Raw genomic sequence first — 9,645 nt, forward strand, 5'->3', positions numbered from 1 at the left:
GCAGTTATTTCAAAGTTGCAAAACCAGAAACAGGACATTATAGAGTTGACAGTATTCCCACTGGCAGGCTTTCACATCTGCAGGCCACTAAAGACAGATGCCTGTCCTTTTCAAAATTGGGCTGAATATCTGGTTAAAAGCTGTACTTTACTCTGGGGGGTTCTGCATGTGTCGGCAACCCAGTCGTAAAGATTGCTGCAGAAGTACTGGAAAGTTAATACTCTGCCTATCCAACCATACATCCACGATGTTATTTCCTTATTTTCATTTCTCAAGTGCAGTTCAACTACCTTTACTTGAGCTTTGTTCCAAACTTTTGAGAAATTTCAGCAAAAGGAACAATTTTAACCATTGGGTGCTACTACCACCACCTCCGTCTCAGTGAAGACTCACCTGCCAAGGTGACAGATAACAACCCAAAAACCATCTATTCCAGTATGTGATCCTGACGTGAGTCGTTATAGGATCCTTTCATTACAGAAAAGAAATGTAGTTCTACAGCTGGTTCCCTGGTTTATATTGCAGAGTTCAAGAGCTTTTCCCTTCCATTTTGTGAAACAAACGTTTGATGATTTCTGGCAGACCATTAGACCAAATTTGCTTGTGATGTTCCCTCGTTGCATACAGCATTAGAGCTGCACAGCCGCCCGTACTCCCTTCAGACCCAGCAACTTATTTTATATACCTCACCACCAGCAGTGGCAAACAGGGATTTACTTGGTGCCTACAAAGACAGAGGCAACAGCAATTGGAAGTAACTTCATGTCTAATGTGGACTTCCCGAGGCCAATCACCTCTTAACAGTCACTGGTTTCTGTAACTCGCCCTTTGAACCATAGAAGTCCAGGGCTTAATCGTCTGCCAAGGCCTCAGAACACCTATGCAGCAGTGCCGGGAGAAGGAAATACTGCAACAGCAATAAGAACCCTTGTAGTTGGAACTTGTTGCCGTAAATTCATTTGCAAAGCAGCAATGGCAGAGATGTCCAGGTCAGTCTCTTTACAGAGACTGATGTGGTAGTATTATGTGAAAGACAGACTTCAGACATTTAACCTAGTTCTGCATCCTTCTGAAAAAAAGAAAAAATGAGGGCTCAGCTGGTGAGGGAGAAGGACGCAATGCAAGCTTTTCTCTCCACACAGGGGGCGTTTCCACATCATCTCAGCTGTGACCATTCCTGCTGTACTCCCCTTTCCCAGCTCTCTGCTCCACTCCCGTTTTACCCACAACAATTACACAGGCCAATGAGGAAGCTTATTGGTGGCGCTTTCTGTTCCTTGTCCTATGCCCCTTGACTTTTTTTTCCTTCCCCTCCCCCCAGAGCACGTCTTCTAAGCCTAAGCTGCTACAACAACCAGTGTGGCCAAAGCGCTGCTACCAATTAAGGTAAGTACAAAGTATGAGATCAGTTGATCATTTGTTATCTTTACAATGCAGTAGCTGAAGCTCCAGGGTAGGCTGTCCAATAATCTGTACAGCCCCCAAGGTGCTCATCTTCTCCTAAGCTGATCATTCATTATCCAGAGCATATCAGCATACGAAATTCTTTGTTGTTAGAGGCAACCCATCTCACACAAGTGTCAAGACTTTGAAGCTCTGGTCCGTCTCAGACCCATGAAGTTTAAGATGCCTGTAAAACGCATGTAAAATCTTAAGCAGATTTAAGGCCTGATCCCACTTTCAGTGAAAGCCAAGGGAAACCTCTTCTCGAGTTCTTGGAATTCAGATTCAACTGTTCATAACACCGACCAAAACAGGCAACCTTTACGAATGCACTGTTCTGCCATAAGCACTACCTCCGTCCCAAGGCAGAAATATGTGAGTCCAATCCAAGGGGTACACACATGCAGTAAAAACTGCCTTCCACAAATTAAATGGAGGAAAAAGTGCCATCAAGTTGCTGGTCAGGCAACGAACGCTATAAAGCATAGATGCAAAATATCCCCGTTCCTATCTTCCTTGCTCTGAAATGACTGCGACCTCTCATGCAGAGAGAATAGCAAGATGGGGATGCAAATGACACAGAAGACACACAAGTTAACTCTCTACAAAAAAACACTCCAACAGAAAGCAATGCTCACCACCTCTTGTCAAGGTTTTTGAGTAGTTACCACCACCATGATATTGAGGAAAACTTGATTTTGAAAAAAACTTGATTTTTTTTCATCTTGATATTGAAAAAACTTGGATGTACAGCCATCAGATCACACAGCTGGCTCCTGACGCCCTTTCCCCCCAGAAACCTCCCTTCCTTCAGGCCGCAGCCTCCCACATCACCTTGTATCCCACTCGAAGCACGGTTCCCAGCAGATCAGTTGCTGCACTACCACCAAACCATGCACTGGAACCCTTCACGCTGGAGCATGAAGACATTGTGGGGCAGACAGTCAATTTTCCACACAAGGAGCGAAAAGAAATCAGTTCTCCATGGGCAGGGACGGGTCTGGCTGCTGGGTGACAGCAGAGGCCCGGGACCCTCACCAAAGCACAGACCTGCAGGCGTTAACAATGCAGGCGCGCTTGTCGCGTCGGCCATTGGCATCAACCGCACTCAAGGACGAGTTATCTGAAAAACAGGTTTGCCACCAAGGAAAGGAGGGCGTTTTCATTGCTGGGGCACACAGACAGCTCATGGAGCTGCTGGGGTGTGGACACGTTGGAGCTGCACACAACGAAGCAAAGCTGGCTCTCTCCCCATGCAGCGACTACTGAGTTGTGAGTTTGTCATGATGGTGTTCCACGTCCACTCAGATATCAATTGTAAGATCTCGTGTTCGGTCCTTTCCCTCCCTCTGTTGGAGCTCCTTCCATACGATAGGGTTAAAGAAGTTTGCTCACATCTGAGCGATATGAATTCCCCACTTAAATGCTAAAGAAATCTGATCCAACTTTTTAAAGTAAGGGAATACTCCTGAAAAGAAAGCTTTTCATTTTTCCAGAATTAAATAATAATAATAATAATAATAATAATTAAATCTCACAACCAAACTTCAAAATCTACTTCCCTTCTATCTTTTCAGATCTTTTTCCACAGAAACTGATGAGGGAGAAGAAATGTTGTTTGTTTTTTTTATACTGAAATGTTTTGCTGCCTGCTTTTTCTTGGAAATGCAAGGGAAAGAAAGGAGTAACTTTAATGTGGTAGATTTCTAGTATGGCCATTCTGGTAAGATGCTTCCAAGTTAAATTCTGTCATTTCTGAGAAGCACAGAAGAACAGCAAGTTTGCAGTTTTTCGTCCCAGTTTCTACAAGATTTCCACCACCACAATGCATTCCTGGCACAAACTGCAGCCCTCTGAACACATCCAGCGCCGCACCCCTTCCAGTACAGGGGGTGGAGAAGGGGCATGAGTTAGCCCAGGGCACTTCAGCTTCACCTCCCCAGCAAAAGCCAGAGCTGCTGGACAGATGCACAGGGGGAGGCGATCTCCCTCAGAGCTATATAGGGCCCTTTACTGACACCAGCAGCCAAGACCATCTGAACCACTATTATTTTTCCAGTAGTCTTTTCTTTTGTTTTTCCTGCCCCTACAACACACACGTGTGAAGGACTTGAGGCCCCTCCAGGGTTGTGTCCTACTTACTACTGGCAACCGTGTCTGCTTCAGAGTGCTCACTGAGGCTTCGTCCACTGAAGCCACTGGGTAAGCCTTTTATTTAAGAACTAATTTGTTACAAAGAATGATCTCTTACATGTGGTTGTTGTTTGTCCAGGGAGTTCCTTTGTCATTTACTTGCTTGGTGCAAGGTATTTACTGAGCTCTGCTTTCCTGGCAGCAGAACTGAAAGTGCTTGGACTCAATTCATTAGCGTTTAATGTCGTACGCGTAGTAAGATCCACCACTTTACAAGAACTAACAAATGTTGTCACCATACCATGCTGCAAGCAAAAGATAAGACGAAGAGAAAATGTACTAATTATCATCTTTGTTAGATACCTGTCAATGCTAATTTCGCTGTATATGGCCATTATAACCTTCTTTTCAACTCTACTAGCTCAGCTCATAAAATCTGCCTCTGCCGTACTGCACAGTCTGCTCAGAGGCACATCCCGAAGGTTTAAAAAGATGGATTCTTCGTAAGAACAGCACAAGGTAAGAAACAACTACCCCTCCAGCTTCAGCAAAACCGCAACTCAGTCACACAAGCACACCCCCACTGTTTCATCTTCACAAGCATGTAACAGCACACACGTAATCAACACCCGCCCACTCCTGATCTAAGCAGGTGTATTTGTTGCACACCCATGCCCAACACAAGACAGCATTTCATCTGGGCAAGAGTTTGAGTTAGTAACAGAAAAATCTTAAGAGCATATTACTATTCAATTTTTCCAAAGAAAGCAACTATCTTCCAATGTTTTCCAGCTTCTGGTTAAGAAGGTGTTTTCTTGGAACAGTTTTAAAAATGAATTGCCAGGAATGGAGCTATCAATTAACATCAGGAAAGAGCTGCATGCATTTGGGTAAGTGTGGAGGAAGTGAAGGGAAAAAAAGAACCGGTAATAAAGGGGTAGACAAGATAACGAGCGTTGTTTCCTGTGAACTGCCTTATGTATGTTGGCACCTTTTCCCAGCTTTTAAAAGGAGAGACAGTCTAGAGACAAAATTCAGCAGTACAGACTTGAATGGTAAGAGCAAACTTAGACCCTGGCAATTACTAAATAAGAACATAATTAATTATTTCTTCAACTGAATAGTCCTGAATCCTACCACAAATCAATCAGCTCTTCTTGCCTAAGAAGCTGTGACTCTATTTTAGCTCAATAAAAACAAAATCAATGAAGGCCAATTATAGCCCATCTCCTTGGAGTACGCCAACAGTGCGCCATGTAGATGGGCCGTATTGCGTAGGGCGCTGCCGAGAAAGGTGCTCGCAGGCAAAACGCAAACGTGAGCTGGTGCTGACCCCTAGCCGTGTGTGCTGTAAAACGCCAGCGTTCCTCCCACTTAATGAAGGGAATGCAAAACCAGCAGCCAGCCTGTGCCCCCCAGCAGTTGTTCATCAGCTTACCACTCAGTGTTTTAGGACGCAGAAAGCCCACAAATGCGTCTCCGATCGCAGATTCCCGGTTAGTTACCAGAAACGGTGCATGAGTGAATTACAGAAATGAGACTGAGCGTACTTTCCATCATCTGAGACTATGAGGAAAAGGTGCTTTAAGAATACATAAATGTATCACAACAAAAGGATTTCATCACACTGCCACATAAATCAATTAAACATCTCACCCTCCCAAACGGGAACGGAGAGCTCTGTGTGCCCAGAACAGATTTCTGGCTACTAACACAGCAGTTGTAGACCTCTACCACACTGCTACCATGCTAATCTGAGCCTGCTTTCCCTCCCACAACACACCAGGGGACAAACTAACCAAACCTAAACCCATGGCCCTTCAGAAAGATTTCTCCTCTTCCCTCTGAAAATCGTGAAGGAAAAGTTTATCAAAATTTTCACACGTGTACCATACGACTCCACAGCTGTCTGGAGACAAGAGGCTACTGCAAGATGAACTGAGGAGCTGAAGCCTTCTTCCTGCCAGTGCTCCACTGCTGCGCACAGCCCCTCCACCTGGGAGAACCGACTGCAACCCCACAAACGCCCGTGCGGTATGCACGCAGTGGACAAATGTCTGCCATTCCCCAGGATCCAAATTCCCCCAAAATCTGGCCTGCCCGGCTCGCTCTGCAATAGTTTGCTCACAACAGACAATTATTCCAGCTCAGAAATCACCTGCAGGGCCTGAGTCTGCTTCCCCGTTCTCTGGCTGCTGTCCAAGCACACTTTTGGCCAAAAGCCTGCTGCATGCTGGCTTTCTGCCCCTGTAGTGGGACTCCGTGCTTAGCTTTATGGACTATTTTGATTGGCAGCTTCATCTTAGCATGTCTTGATTGCTTATCTAAAAATGAGCATTTTTGCACTGTGGCCCATATAAAACAAAATTTTATCTTCCTATTTAAATGCTGTGACATCTCTAACTTCAAGAACCATAAAAGTCTGAAACTCTGAAAGTAAAAGAAGTAAAACGTTAATTTATAAGCCGCTGTACGCAATATAAAGCACGCTCTTCACACATCTTTGAAAGTAACATGATGCTCAATAGCATAATAGTCTTCTTGAAATAGTATCCTGAGCAGTTTATTTTACCTCTCTGCTAAGTGTGGAATAACCACTCTCATTTCAGAACACGCACACACGTATTTGGCTTAAGTGGCAAGGGTTTTGTGGTGGGGGGCTGCAGGGGTGGCCGCTGTGAGAAGAGCCCAAAAGCGGCCCCATGTTGGACAAGAGCCAGCTCCAGCTGCTCCAAAAAGGAGCTGCTGCTGGGCAGAGCTGAGCCAGTGAGCAGTGCTGGTAAAGCCTCTGTGAGGGCAGATTAAAGAAAGGGGGGAAAAATTGACCCGTGTTGGAGCAGTTCTTGAAGAGCTGCTGCCTGGGGGCAGCCCCCGCTAGACCTGTTTGGGAAAGACAGCATCCGGTGGGAGGGACCCCCCATGGAGCAGGGACAGAGAGCGCAACACGGAGCAGCAGAAAGCGAAGTCCTCCGGACTGACTGCAGCCCCCTTGCACCGCTCGGGCAGATGAGATGGGAGAGGATGGACAGAGAAGAAGGTGTTACCTGCTTTCAGTTTCTCGGTGTTCTAGTCTGCTAGTAAAGATTGTACTAACCTTCCCACGGTAAGTCTGTTTTGTCCCTGATGGCAGTTCGTGAGCCCTGCTCCTGTCCTACCCTCAACCCATGAGCCGTTCTCTATTCCATTTTCCCTTACTGTTCTTTTGAGGAGGGAGTGAGAGCGGCGTGGTGGAGCTCAGCTGCCCATCAGGGTGAAACCACAGCACGCACACCATGAGAAAGCTGTCTGAGATGCTGGAGTAAGGGAATTGTGTAAGCTGTAATGAGATGTGCTGGAATTGTCATCACATGCCCATGAAAAAATTTTCAGGGCTATCGCAGGCATTCTCAAGACAGCACTTGTGCTGTCACATCCTGGGATGTATTTCCTCTGTTTTCTCTCTGGGTGACAACCAATTCAAATAGCAATTTTCTTAGTGGCTGAGAGTTTTACTCACTACAGAGTCCATCTCCTTGAGGAACCACAGAGACGTATCTAAGCAACGTTATTCTTTATCTAGTTACTCAGATAGCTCCCTGCCCCCAAACCCTACAGGAAAAGAGGCTCCACAACAGAGAGCTACAAGCCTGGCAGGAGTAACAGAAATTGCTATGAGTGCAGCAACCCGTAAATCGGGCTAAAACGTAATACAGCGTAAGCACCAACAGCAACCCCATTTGTACAGTTTCAATGCTTGCTCAACTTTATTTCAGCAGGCGATGTGGCAAGATGTGCTAGCTGAAAGACGAACGCAGCTTAAGGTCCCAAACTGTTAAGCCACCTCAACTTTGCAAAGTTAGCCAGTAGGGATTCAAATAAGTAATTTTACCTTTTTTGACAATAAGCCTGCACTTGGCTGGCTTCTATTATTTCTATAATCAAGTTTACTATGATTTAACCAGCTCAAGCTCAAACTGTTTGCTAAATTGGTGCATGTTTCCATCAGGAGGAAGTAAAGGATCTTATTTGCTCCCGTATAATAAAGCAAGGGCGGCAGTAGTCCTGCAGCAGCGCAGCTGCCAGCCCCTGGTGCTACCAGCACGGAGGGCTGGGAAACACCTACCCCAGACCTCTATGCAGAGGAACCTGTCAGAGCATTAACCTTAGAGAATCATGAAAATCCCCATCTCCCTACTACGCTGAGCCACGAAGTTTTTAAGGTATCCGTGCACGCAATGGTGCTTTTTTCAATTTATTTATTTTTTTTTAACTGTAAAGCTTCCAGAGGTTCAAGCACAAGCTAAGAATATGTATGTTTTGGTATAAACCTGCAGCCACCTGCATCTGTATTTATTAAGTAACATAACCACATTTTTATTCTTTTTCAAAAATAATTATAGCTTACCCTGGCAGCAAAACTTCTGTTTATCCAAAGATCTTGAAGGAGGGGTAACAGACACCAATGTGACTGGGAAATATTCGTCATCTAGAAGTATCCATCATCTAGGAGTGCTCTGAGAATAGGAGATAACCCCACTTTCAAGGAGCTTTTTGCCAAGCAGCGAGAGATGCGAAAAACGAGGCCGGTCATTTCGTATCAGGAACATGACAGCAGCGTATACCTAAGGCTTATTTGTTTTTCATTAACCACAGAGGCATTTCAAAGCAGTGAAAATGACCTTTTACTTTGTTGGCGAAGATTTTGCCAACGAATTCTACAGTGTTTTGGGTTCTCGAGCGCTCTAGGCTGTGTCAAAGAAACCAATAAGCCGCATCCGAAAACAGAACCGCCTGCGTATTTTTATTATTTCGCTCAGTAGTCGAGGCCGGCCGCCTCGGAGCCGCCGCAGCCGCAGCCCCCGACCACGCGCTACAGGGCTCCCTCGGGCCCCTGCTCCGCCAGGGGCGGCTCGCGCCAGCCGCGCGCCCAGGCCGTGCCCGCCGGCTCTCGCGAGAGGCTGACATGGGGCGGGCGTTGCCAGGGCAACGGCGGCTGCGCCCCGCCCTCTGCCTGGAAAAGGGCTTCCGGGGCTCCCCAGGAGGGCGGCGCCGCGCGTTGTAACGGCCCGCCGCGTGCTGCAGGGCTGGGCGTGGGGGCCCGTGCGGCGGGGCACAGGGGTTCTGCCCCTCCTCCCTTTCGAGTCAACCCTATCTGCTGGCAGCGTTTGTGACTGCAGTTTTTGCCGCGGGCTCCACCAGGCAGAGAGCTTGGCCCAGAAAAGCTGTGGCGACCCAAAGGGAGGGCTTGTCCAGAATCACAGAATCGTCTAGGTTGGAAGAGACCTCCAAGATCACCGAGTCCAACCTCTGACCTAACACTAACAAGTCCTCCACTAAACCACATCACTAAGTTCAACATCTAAACGTCTCTTAAAGACCTCCAGGGATGGTGACTGAACCACCTCCCTGGGCAGCCCATTCCAATGCCTAACAACCCTTTCAGTAAAGAAGTTCTTCCTAACATCCAGCCTAAACCTCCCCTGGTGCAACTTTAGCCCATTCCCCCTTGTCCTGTCACCAGGCACGTGGGAGAACAGACCAACCCCACCTTGCTACAGCCTCCTTTAAGGTAACTGTAGAGAGCGATAAGGTCGCCCCTGAGCCTCCTCTTCTCCAGGCTGAACAAGCCCAGCTCCCTCAGCCGCTCCTCGTAAGACTTGTTCTCCAGACCCCTCACCAGCTTCGTTGCCCTTCTCTGGACTCTCCAGCACCTCCATGTCCTTCTTGTAGCGAGGGGCCCAAAACTGAACCCAGTGCTCGAGGTGCAGCCTCACCAGAGCCGAGTACAGGGGGACAATCACCTCCCTAGCCCTGCTGGCCACACTGCTTCTTATGCAAGCCAGGATGCTGTTGGCCTTCCTGGCCACCTGGGCACACTGCTGGCTCATGTTCAGCCGACTATCAACCAGTACTCCCAGGTCCTTCTCTGCCAGGCAGCTTTCCAACCACTCATCTCCCAGCCTGTAGCGCTGCTTGGGGTTGTTGTGCCCCAGGTGCAGGACCCGGCACTTGGCCTTGTTGAACTTCATACAGTTGGCCTCAGCCCATCGGTCCAGCCTATCCACATCCTCCTGCAGAGCCTTCCTACCC

The 9,645-nt window shown here is 47.4% G+C and overlaps 1 protein-coding gene across 1 annotated transcript in view; it reads right to left on the reverse strand.

Moving 5' to 3' along the window:
* The window catches only part of LOC308193946 (uncharacterized protein), a 257,562-nt gene extending 248,322 nt beyond the window's left edge, over positions 1-9,240 (reverse strand). Inside the window, exon 1 of the mRNA XM_080589144.1 lies at positions 7,961-9,240. The gene's annotated coding sequence lies outside the window, so the exon portion shown is untranslated. The remainder of the gene's footprint in view (positions 1-7,960) is intronic.
* Positions 9,241-9,645: the final 405 nt, after the last annotated feature.

This window comes from Anser brachyrhynchus, assembly GCF_964034855.1.
Source record: "Anser brachyrhynchus genome assembly, chromosome: 4".
NCBI lineage: Eukaryota > Metazoa > Chordata > Aves > Anseriformes > Anatidae > Anser > Anser brachyrhynchus.